General features: G+C 32.3%; 1 pseudogene across 1 annotated transcript; it reads left to right on the top strand.

Moving 5' to 3' along the window:
* The first annotated feature begins 4,367 nt into the window (after window positions 1-4,367).
* On the top strand, window positions 4,368-11,209 carry LOC149196413 (medium-chain-alcohol O-fatty-acyltransferase-like; annotated as a pseudogene). Its single transcript, XR_016254132.1, has 7 exons — window positions 4,368-4,654; window positions 4,770-5,348; window positions 5,463-5,529; window positions 9,918-10,006; window positions 10,108-10,320; window positions 10,415-10,552; window positions 10,908-11,209. The product of XR_016254132.1 is annotated as a medium-chain-alcohol O-fatty-acyltransferase-like (transcript).
* The last annotated feature ends 254 nt before the right edge of the window (window positions 11,210-11,463 follow it).

Here is an 11,463-nt window from a genome sequence, read left to right on the forward strand (position 1 = left end):
TACGAAGTAAACCAGTTTCTATGTGGGCACATATGATGCGAAGCACCAGAGTCTAACAGCCAGCTATCAAAACTCTGAGAGACATTACATTCAGGTGAAGTTTCATCTATCATACACAAATCTTCAGCAGATAAAACTTCGTCTACAATACCTGAATCAGCCTGATTCGCTTCGCTCTTCAGGTTTTCGGATTCCTTCCGTTTCCAACAGTCCTTCCTCAAGTGTCCAACTTTACCGCAACTCCAACATTTTGCCTTACACTTTTTTGCCCTTCGATTTCGACCTGGAAGACCCCCTTGGTTTGTCTCCTCTTTCCTTTGAGCGTCCTCTAGCGACCATGGCTTCTGATGCAGTTGTATCAGTGCTGGATTTCCTTCGTACTTCTTCAGACAGAAGAGCTCCCACGACTGATTCAAACTTCAAAGAATCAGCAGAGCTGAAGCTGATTGAGGTTACGAAGTGATCCCATGATTCAGGCAGAGAACACAGCAAGGTTATGGCTTTATCTTCTTCCTGTATTTTGACTTCCATATTTGTTAATTGACAAATTAGTGTATTAAAAACATTCAAATGTTCTGCAACGCTTGAACCTTCTTTCATTCGAAGACTGTATAATTGTCGTTTCAGATAAATTCTGTTGGTTAATGATTTTGTCATATAAAGGTTTTCAAGTTTTTCCCACAAACCTGACGCCGTAGTCTCTTCAACGATGTTGAAGAGAACTTCATCCGCTAGACATAGCCGGATGGTACTGAGAGCTCGGGCATCCAAGTCCTCCCAGTCTGAAATAATCATGGTTGTGGGTTTCTTAGTAACCCCATCCAATGCCTTGTGCAACCCTTGTTGCACAAGCAGATCCTTAACCTTCAGTTTCCAAAGAGCAAAATTGCTCTTTCCGGTGAATTTCTCCACCTCGAATCTTGCATTCGACATCTTGGCCATTTTCCCTCCTTCCTAGGATTTCAGGCTTTCAAAAAAAATAACTTCCCCAATTCAAACAGAAAGACAAGTTTCAAATCCTTTGATTTCTTGCAAACCCTTTTGTTTTTCTAGTTTCACAACCTTCGTGCAAAACCCTTGCAAACTTGTTCTTCTAATATTTAAAAAAAAACTACAACACCCTTTTCAATCTCTGCTGCTATCTTTAAAAATCTGAACAACCTTTGCTGCTATCTTTAAAATTTTATAAAAATCACAACAACAACCTTTGCTGCTATCTTTTTAAAAAAAAAAAAATCTGCTCTGCTGCTATCTTTTAAAAAATTCTGCAAACCCTTCTCCTTTTTTTTTTAAAAAAAAAATTCTGCTAAAAAAATACCCGTCCACAGAAATTCTGCTAAAAACAATACCCGTCCGATAAAATTCTGCAAACCCTTTTTTTTTTTTTTTTTTATTTTATTTCTGCTAAAAAAAATACCCGGATTGCAAATGCCGTCCACAGGCCTCCACGTCCACAGACCTCAACGTTTGGGCCGTCCTATCTTCAACGTTTCTGCCGTCCTCAGATCCAGCACTTCTGCTACCGTCCACAGGTTCAACGTTTGGGCAATCGAGCTTCCCGTCCGCTGCCGTCCTCAGGGATTCTGCCTTCAGCGTATTCTTCAAGCCTCACAACGCTCCACAGGGCCGTCCACGCTCTTCAGCGTATTCTTCAAGCCTTCGTCACGCCGCCAACCAACTGCCGTCCTCAGGGATTCTGCCCTTCTACTACCGTCCACAGGAGAATTACCGCCGTCCTCAGGGCCGTCCTCAGGGATTCTGCCGTCCTCAGGGATAAATCGTGGGTTTGATCACAGGTTCGCACTGCAAAGATTTTGTCCTGGCTCTGATACCACTTATTGAGTTAATAGCAGAGAAAGAAAGAACATCAAGAACAAAATGAGAGAGAGAAGACCAAGAAATAGAAACTGAAATGTGAATCTGTTTTATTCGATAATGAGTTTTCATTACATGGCATTCGATATATTATGTGAACAGCTACCATTACACATAACTAAACTACCCGTTACATAACTAAAAACTAAATTGGTTACAAAAAACTGTTTGACTTTGTTAGTTTAACCAAGTTCGTTGTCAAACCATTCACTGGGTATCGAACAGACTACACCTTCACTGTCGACTGTCGAGGATTAATTTGAAAGCTACAAATCATTTCCTGGTTTCGGAATCATCAATTGTGGAAGGCGTCGAAAGACTGTCACCTTCACAGTTACGAAGAAGAATATGGAAAAGGACTTTGTAATTTGTGCAATAATGTTGTTCTAATATTTTATTAAAGAAGAATAAGGAAAAAGACTTTGTAATTTGTGAATAATGTTGTTTTGATATTTTATTAGTATAATTATATAAATTAAATGATTGATAAATGTTATTTTTAAGTTATTTGTAATAGTGAAAATTTAAAAGACTGGAAGATAAATAAAAATGGAAAACTAAAAACTTAATTAGAAATTATAGATTTTTTGTTGGATTATGTATATCATAAAAAGATATTCTTACATTATTAAATTTAAACCATCTATAATTTTTTTTAAGAAGATAAATTCTGGAAGGTTTATTTGGAAATAGAGTATTTTTATAGCATAAATATTATAAGCTAGGTTTGTGTATTAAATTTACCTTTAGTTGATGATATTTTAGCGTATTTTGTATTTTGATTGTGCTTATTTTTCTCTAAATTTTAGTGAAAATTTCGTTATTTTCCTTAGTTTGAAAGATATTTTTACATATATAAATGGATTCAATGCACTGGGAATATAAATACAGACATTTAGATTGTGCAAACTACATGTTTTCCAAAAATAACACAAACCATTATATATATATAAAATGGTTGAGAAACATTATAATAAGTAGGGCAGTCATATAAAGTAAATGGTTGGGAAACATTGATAAACACTTGCTGCCCTAGCTATTATAATGTTTCTCAACCAATATATATATATAATCATGGAGATTCAAGCCACTTTTACATAATCTCTAAATAGATTTTGTTATAATACTATGGGCCAATATTATGGCTTACTAATACCAAATGTCTATGCCAAAAAAATAGTCATTCATGTTCATAATACCTTTTAATTAAAAGGAATTACTTTTGAGATAAATCTGAACCTCTCTATAAACTAAATGACTAGCAAACACATCTATGATAGACATCAAAAAAGAGTTGTCTTTACTGCCATTTTTTGGACTTTCCAGTGCCAGAATAGGTGGAAAAATTTGAGGTGAAATCTTGATTTGTGTTTTTTAGACTAGTTTTTTGACGCCCTAAAAAACCCGTGGGGCACCTCGATTACACAAGATTACTCATCAAATTTGTGATTTCAATAAAGTCTTTACCAGATTCTAAAGAAATTTGAGCAAAAACACTAACTGTAAAAACTTCCAAAAAATCACACTAAAAACATCTCTCTCTCTCTCTATATATATATATTAAAATAATTTGAATAATTCAATTTGAAACAAAATTAGAGTTACCCTATCTAAAAAGGTCATGGAATAGAAAAAGAAAAATTAGGGTTACCCCGTCTAAAAGGCATGGTTGATTCCATAAATTTTACAAACATAAAGAAAAAGTCACACATTTTTACATATATATATATTTTAAATTAAAAAATAAAACCCATAAAAATTGTCTATTCAATATTTAACCAATGAGAAAATGAAATTATTGTATTTAATTACAAACCTTTTGTGTTTATGGTACATAGTAATTAATATATAATGTTATTTTTCAAATTATTTATATTTATTGTACATAATAATTAGTGATATAATAATTAATAATAAAGTACACAAAAGTCAATTCTTACCATATTACACAATAATAAAAAAGACATTTCAACCAATCATATTTAAAATAAATAAAAATAAATTTTATTTAAAAATAATAAATTTAATTTCATAATGTTAAATTTTATATAAATTTTAACTTTTTTAAATCAAACAAAAACTAATAATAATTCAATAAAAAAATTCAATACCTTATATCCTAACAACAAATATCATATCATAAAAATATCTACCCACATTTTTATGGAGCTTTCGCCACCAACCAACCTCAGAAACGGCCATCAAGAAATTAAAAGCTATTCCAACTCCCGGTACATTTAGAAGTTGATATATATCTGACTGTCCAGTCAATAGTCACGTGTCGTCCAATGTATTAATGGGTCCTGCAATTAATCATGGAATCCTACCTTGTCACCAAATCAAATTAAAACTCTTTCCACCAATAGTAGAACAGAAAAATGATATGTATCTGCCTGCCCAACGAGTAATAGAACGTACTTCACATTTTTTTTATTGGTGCCGGTATCAGAGGAATGACATTACAATGCAAACACTAGCCTATTAATACAAAGGGACATCTATGCAGTAGGCGTAACGAGAAACTACGCAATGGCTGGTGGAAAGAGCAACTTCGGATACTTGCAGACAGGTGTGAGGAAAATCTCTGTGAAAAAAAATGAAATCTGTGAAGAAGAAGAACCAATGTCACCAAAGGGAGCCATATTTCGCCACCATTATAAAGATAGTTATATCTTAGTTATCATAGCCTATAGGTAAGGAGAAACAAGTGGATCTGCCTCCAGTGAAGGCAACTGTGCAATCAACTCTTGTGAAACATAAGCGCTTCTCCAGCATAGTTGTCAGTATTCTCATCATCTTGTTTTGTTTAAATTCTCAGTGTTCTCATCATCTTGTTTTGTTTTTTGTTGGTTTGTTGAGTTGAGCTAATTCTGATGGTTAATTTCTGAATCCAGAAGAGATGCAGAAATGGAAATCAGAAATGGGTGCTGCAGCAGGAGGTTGATATAGATAAACACATTATAGTGCCAAATCTTAGTAAGTTCTTTACCCAGAGTCCACAGTTTATTGAAGAGTATACAGCTTCATTGGCTACTGCTCCACCTTTGGACCCTTCCAGGCCCCTATGGCAAATCCATGTGTTAAACTACAAATCACCAGAAGCTGAAGCTAGTGTAGTTTTCAAAATCCATCACTGCATAGGGGACTGTGTGTCTCTCATGTCTTTATTCCTAGATTCAACCAGAAAGCATTCTCAGCCTGACTCCATGCCCACCATACCATGTAGCAATAGGGCAAGCAAAAACAAACTATCAGTCTGGTCTCCAAGGGGCATTCTGCAAGCTATGTGGAGTGCAATTTTCTCGTTTTGGTGTACAGTGGTAGAGCTTCTTCATGCTCTGGCAACTTTCCTGTGTTTGAAAGACAGCAAAATTCTCCGAGGCCCTCCAGAAGTGGTAGACCATCCAAAGCGTCTGGCCCATGTCACTCTTGACCTCCAGGACATTGCCATTGTCAAAAAGGCTGTGAATGGGGTAAGTTCTACTTTCCATCTTGAACAACTGCACTGCTGTTACTTTTTCTTAGTAAGTTTTGCAGACATATAGTGCCACCATTACCAGATGATGTGATATATCTTCAACCTGCAGACAATGAATGATGTAATTACCGGCATGCTCTCTGCAGGATTTGTGCGCTATTTTAATCGTCTACATGGTATGATTTTTTTTATTTTTTTATTTTGGGTCTAATTTTGCATTCTTAGTTAAACTGAATTTCCATCTTAAAAGTCACATTTATTTTTTAATCCAGTTTGATATGTTATGCGATCTGAACCGAGGATAATGAGAATCGGGATTAATGAATATTGTTTAAATATATATATATAGATATATATAAAACTCTGAATTATATACTAGAAACTTTCATATTTGAATCTAAAAGTTATTAAATTGACTGGAAAATTTGTTCTTTTTCCCACCTGCGGTTACTTCTTTGAAGTATGAAAACAAATGCTGCACTAATAAGGTGTAGATTAAATGGTCACCTTGTTAATTGATTTGTGAGTTTTTTAAGTGATTATTGATTTGTGTTTTTTTAGTGTTTATCAAGATAAGTTTAAATTTTATCAGAAGAAATCGAGGATGAAAATCATTTTCAGGGAATTAAATTATCTCAAGGAACATCACATTTTATTAGTGGGAAGATCTTTCTTCCAACATAACATTTAATTTCATTCTTAGACAGATTTTTCTTCCAACATTACATCTCATTGGTAAGCAGATTCTTTTTCCATCCAACATCAACTCTGGCTCAGTCAAGTTCAACTTAATTCCAAAAATTAAAAATAAACTCTTCCAAGGAACATATCATTCCATTGATGGGCAAATCTTTCTTTCAACATAACATCTTATTGATAAATAGATCTTTCTTCCATTTAAAAATAAAAAAAGAAACTATTCCAAAGAACATATTATCCCATTGTTTAGCAAATCATTGATTAGCAAATTATTAATTAACAAATCTTTCTTCCAACATAACATCTCATTGATAAAAAGATTTTTTCCCATCCAACATTAATGCGAACCCAATCTAAATTTAGCTTAATTCTTAAAAAAAAAAAAATTATTGCAATTTTTTCCATAATAAAATACCTTAGCTTTACCCTTTTTGAACTTAGTACTACTTAGTTTTAACTTTGGTAATTCGTATTAGAACTTTATTTTTTTAAACTCATTATTCTTTTTATTTTATCCTTGTGTTGAGAATTAAGTACATCATCAATTCAAAAAACGATCGGCAAATCATTACCATTCCAAAAGCTTTATCACTGTAAAATATCCTTTTAAATGCCTAGATCTAATATCTAATATATAGCGTGCTGGTTTAATCTGCTAATATTACCTGCTACTACAGATCCCTTTTGTCTATTAGCCTTGTTCCATCTCAAATTTTCATTTCCAACATTACCAGCTGCAAGTCCGTATCTATCGGCATTGCTTGACATTGAAACTCCTGTCACATGGATTCTATGTCTAAAGCTGGGGATAGACTCTAACACATAGGCCACTGAACCAAGACCGATAGACAACACCCACTCAACTAGCAAGCTAAAGGTCGAAGATTCATTTAGATATTTCCCTTAGCCAGTAGCCAGTAAACTTAGTAAAGTCAAATGGTCGAGTCTGCTTGCGCATCCTAGAGTCAAAGAGAGATTCGATCCAGCCGCAGGTCAATGGTTTGCCTCCTATCCGAATGGGTTTGGTGAGAAAATATGATTTTGTAAAAGATCACGTCAGATTATGTGGGTTTTCAAATGCAGATTTGGAAGGCAGTTTACTAGACAGCTTTGGATTAGGGATGGTTTCATGGTGCAGCAGGACGCAGAAATCGGTGGCTCTAAGCTCTACAAAAGCAGAGTACATAGCAGGAATCAGGGTAAAAAAAATTCAAAAAAAATTATAAAGACAGTGTTTGAATTATATTTTTGATAGTGGAAATAGATTAGCACCATCAAAAACTTCTAAAATACCTAAAATTATAAAATTTAACAACTTTTACTAAAATTTACAAAATTCCCTACCAGAGATTTTCAAAATATAATCAGAATTTCCATAACTTTTGAAGCAAAAAGACATAATCATTAGACTACCGCTTAAAAAACAACGATCAACTGACCAGATCACAGGTAAACAGGTAAACATTATGTCGCCTGTGTGTATCATTTATGATATTCTATACTATTACTGGTCATCACGGGTCAGCCCAAGAACCACTTCAGAAGCTTTGTAAGAAGGTTTTTAAATTATTTTAGTTTTTGGTATTGAGTTTAATTTGGGTGTAGTTTGAATAGGTTATAATTTTGTTTGAAAAATTATAAAATTTAAGTATAATTTTGAGAAAATTTAACACGAATTTTTTGAAATCCAAACTATACCTATCAAATTTTAAAATTTTAAGTCTCTCATAAATTCTTGAATTCAATAGTGCTAAATTCATTTTTAACATTAAAAAACTATTAAAACAATACGAACAATTATTGAATTTAGATTTCGAGCCAATATTGTGGTGTACACCCTTAATTTGTGTGTAAAGTTTGAAATATTTGGGAAATTTAAGAGATAGGAATCAAGTGAAACCCTTCATTTAATTTTCATATGTTTGTAAACTTTCCGCGATCTTCGGAATTTCAAAAGCTGTGACCTTTTTCTTTATGTTTGTAAGATTTATGGAATAAGCCGAGACTTTTTAGACAGGATAACCCTAATTTTGCTTTTTCATGTTTTCGATTCCATGACTTCATGACTTTTTTGAAGATAGGGTAACCCTAATTTTGCTTGAATTCTTTTAGATAGGGTAACCTTCATTTTGTTTTTTTTTTTTTTTTTTTTTTAATTAAATTATTTTAAAATAATTTTTTTTGAAAATCAAATTATTTAAATAGTTAAAAAATAGATGAAAACCGTTAAGGGTTAAAATTTGGATTGTTTTAAAATAGATTAAAAAAACTAATTAGTATGTCTTATGGCCAAAACTTGAGTTGTTTTAAAAAACCGTGAATAGAATGTTTCATGGTCAAGATTTCTACTGACAAGGAAGCGCTGTAGACAGCTGACATCAAACCCTTTTGTGCAGAGAGATTTGGGTAAAAGTGAAGGGTTTTTAATGGATTCGCTTAAATTATGGTTTCGTTCAAAGCACAATATCTGGAATTCAAATAACTCCATTTCCATAGACTTAATTTCTAGTCAGAAGGAACTATAGTTACGATGCCCCGTAATTTGCGGTTCTCATTTTCATGGACCTACCTCATTTCCATAGACTTTATTTCTAGTCAGAAGGAACTAAAGTTACGATGCCCCGTAATTTGCGGTTCTCAATTTGATGGACCTACCTGGATTGATGTCAATTTCAGAAAAGTAACAATCTTAGTGCAACTTGTGCACACCATTCTCTTAGTCTTTATCTTTTTCCCTTCCAAATGTGGCATGGTTTTTTTTAGGATTATACGATAGAATCATAAATTTGAGCTCAATAACTCATTTCAAATGAAATTATAATTTCACAAAAACAAATTTATATTATATTAAAAAAGGTTAAATTAAAAAAGATATTATCAACTTACTCTAATTATGAGAAGTTTAGCCTCTGGTTTTTTGTTTTTTAACTGCAAAACTTAGTAAAATTCAGAATTTCAAAATGCTGAATCTATTTTGGTCATTCAATAACTTATTTCAAATTATCATAGATTAGAATCTTACAAAAAGTTATATATTATATCTCAGATGGAAAAAAAACATAAACAAACCCAAAAGGAACTCTTCATTTATTGTGGGTCATTAGTCTAGTCATTAAAATTTTTAAATTTTTTTAGTATTTTTTTATACAATCTTAAATTTAAATTATGTAGTCTGCAAAATTTATGATTTCAAGATGCTAAAAATTATTAAAAACTCATTTTAAACTACTAAAAATCATAATTTTACTTTAAATTCATTTTAAACTACGAAAAATCATAATCTAACTAAAATTTCATTTTAAAACTACTAAAATCATAAACTCACCAAAAATATGAAAAATAAAATTTCATTTTAAACTACTAAAATCATAAACTCACTAAAAGTATTATATTATGAAAAAAAAAACTTCAGCTTTACCAAAACCCAAAAGAAATCTGAAACAGTGATCAATAACAATAAAATTTTGTTTTGCTGAATTCTTATCAATAACCATAAAATTTTGTTTTGCTGAATTCTTAGTATTGTTATAGAAAAATGTAGATTTTGATTATTCTGTATGAAAATTTTCATGTTACCATTGTTTCAATTTTTATTTGACTAATGTTCAAAAAATTTTGGACAACTGGTGATCCATGCTCTGTTAAACTACTCCTTAATCTAAAGTCACAAATTCAAATTCAATATTAAACATGATAAAAATATAATACTAGCCACACTTAAAAAAATATTAGAAAAATACCATTAACTCTGCACACATAAACCCTAATTGCCAATCCCTAGCTGGGTTCTACCGTTTAAGATTTGTAGTAGAGGATGATGTTGAGCAAGAATTCTAGTTCGGAATTGATTTTGTGAAATATCCAGAGAAAGATGGATCGCGCTCCAAGAAAGCATCCGACCTTCGAATCCGCGCACTCGTTCCAGTGAATACGAGACCGTCCCCTGGACTCCATGTAAGAGCAGATCATCACCACATAATATAATTGAATTTTTCAGTAATTAAGCCCTACGTTTTTAGGGTTCTGAATCCATAGTTAGAATTTGTATTTGGCAGCCATTGGAGTACATGATGGAGAAGAATCAGCGAGACGCGAGATGGGGCAACGGATTCAGCTTGTGGACACTTCCCATCCCGCTGCGCACACGTGACCATTTCCTGGACTACTGCAGGGAGGCCAAGGGCAGGTTAAACAGAAAGAAAGCATCGTTCGAGGCTCAATTTATCTATCTACTTACGGCCTTAATCGCGCGTATTTTTGGAATAAATGTAAGATTGATCATCTGTTATTGAATTTTAGCATTAGCTTCTGGATGTTATTTTCTGTCTCAGGAACTGATTAAATGTCTCTGTGTGTGAACAGCTTGCAATTCACCTCCCATATCGACAATGTTTAAATACCACCCTCGTTTTCTCAAATGTACAAGGCCCAGTGGAACAAGTTCAACTGCACAACAACTTAGTTACCCATATTATTACAACAGTCTCCAGACTGCCTCAGGTTTAAGATCTAAGGTTTTCAGTGAAGGTTTTAGAAATATTTTAAAACGGGTTACTAATATTTTAGAATTTTAATTGCAACACACGTCTGTAAATGGATTCAAATACCAAAATTCTAGAGATCGGAATTTATGATAGAATTTGTTGTATTAAGTTAAAAATATTTTAAAATTTTGAGGTATAAGAAAGAAGTTAAATAATTAGTTTTAGGAATTTGATTATAATAAAAAACAATTTCTTAACTATTTCTATTTTAAAATATTCTTAAAATCTGCCATCAAACAAAATTCCATCGTAATATCATTATTCATAATAAAATATATAACTATTTCTTCTTGATGTTGTTTTCCCTTTAGGGTTTGGTTGCGCATTTTCAAAGCTACGCGGGAAAGCTAAACTTGTAGCAATGGCTGCAGAAGATATTTTCCCGAATCCTCAACAACTCTGCAAGGATTGGGCTTACGCACTCCATCAAATGAAAGAAGAAGCTCTGGCTCTTGCAGGCCTGGGTGTAGAATTACAAAATCCCTGACCTATAAAAGGAAATTGTGCTGCAGTTTTAAATTTATATATTTCCCTCTATTCTAATTGGAAAGAGCTGAAGGGATATGGAATGTGGTTATTCTAAGTCATGTTTAATACTAAATATTTCTATGTCTATCGCTTTTAAAAATGTTTTAAATATATTTGCATCTTAATATTGGATTATATTAATTTTTCATTTCCAGAGATTTCAGTTTCTGAATTTTAATGTTAAAATTGTAATTAGTCCAAGTAATTATTTTCAGATTTTAACTAATTTTTATTATTTTAAATTGTGATTTCAATTTTAATAAAAAAATTTAGTTAGAGGAAGATTTTATTCTTTCTTAATAAATATTTAAGAAATTTTTATATTTAGTTTTATCATTA

The sequence above is a fragment of the Pinus tabuliformis genome, chromosome 2_2, assembly GCF_031772625.1.
Source record: "Pinus tabuliformis cultivar Carrire ecotype Pingquan chromosome 2_2, CPIR1, whole genome shotgun sequence".
NCBI lineage: Eukaryota > Viridiplantae > Streptophyta > Pinopsida > Pinales > Pinaceae > Pinus > Pinus tabuliformis.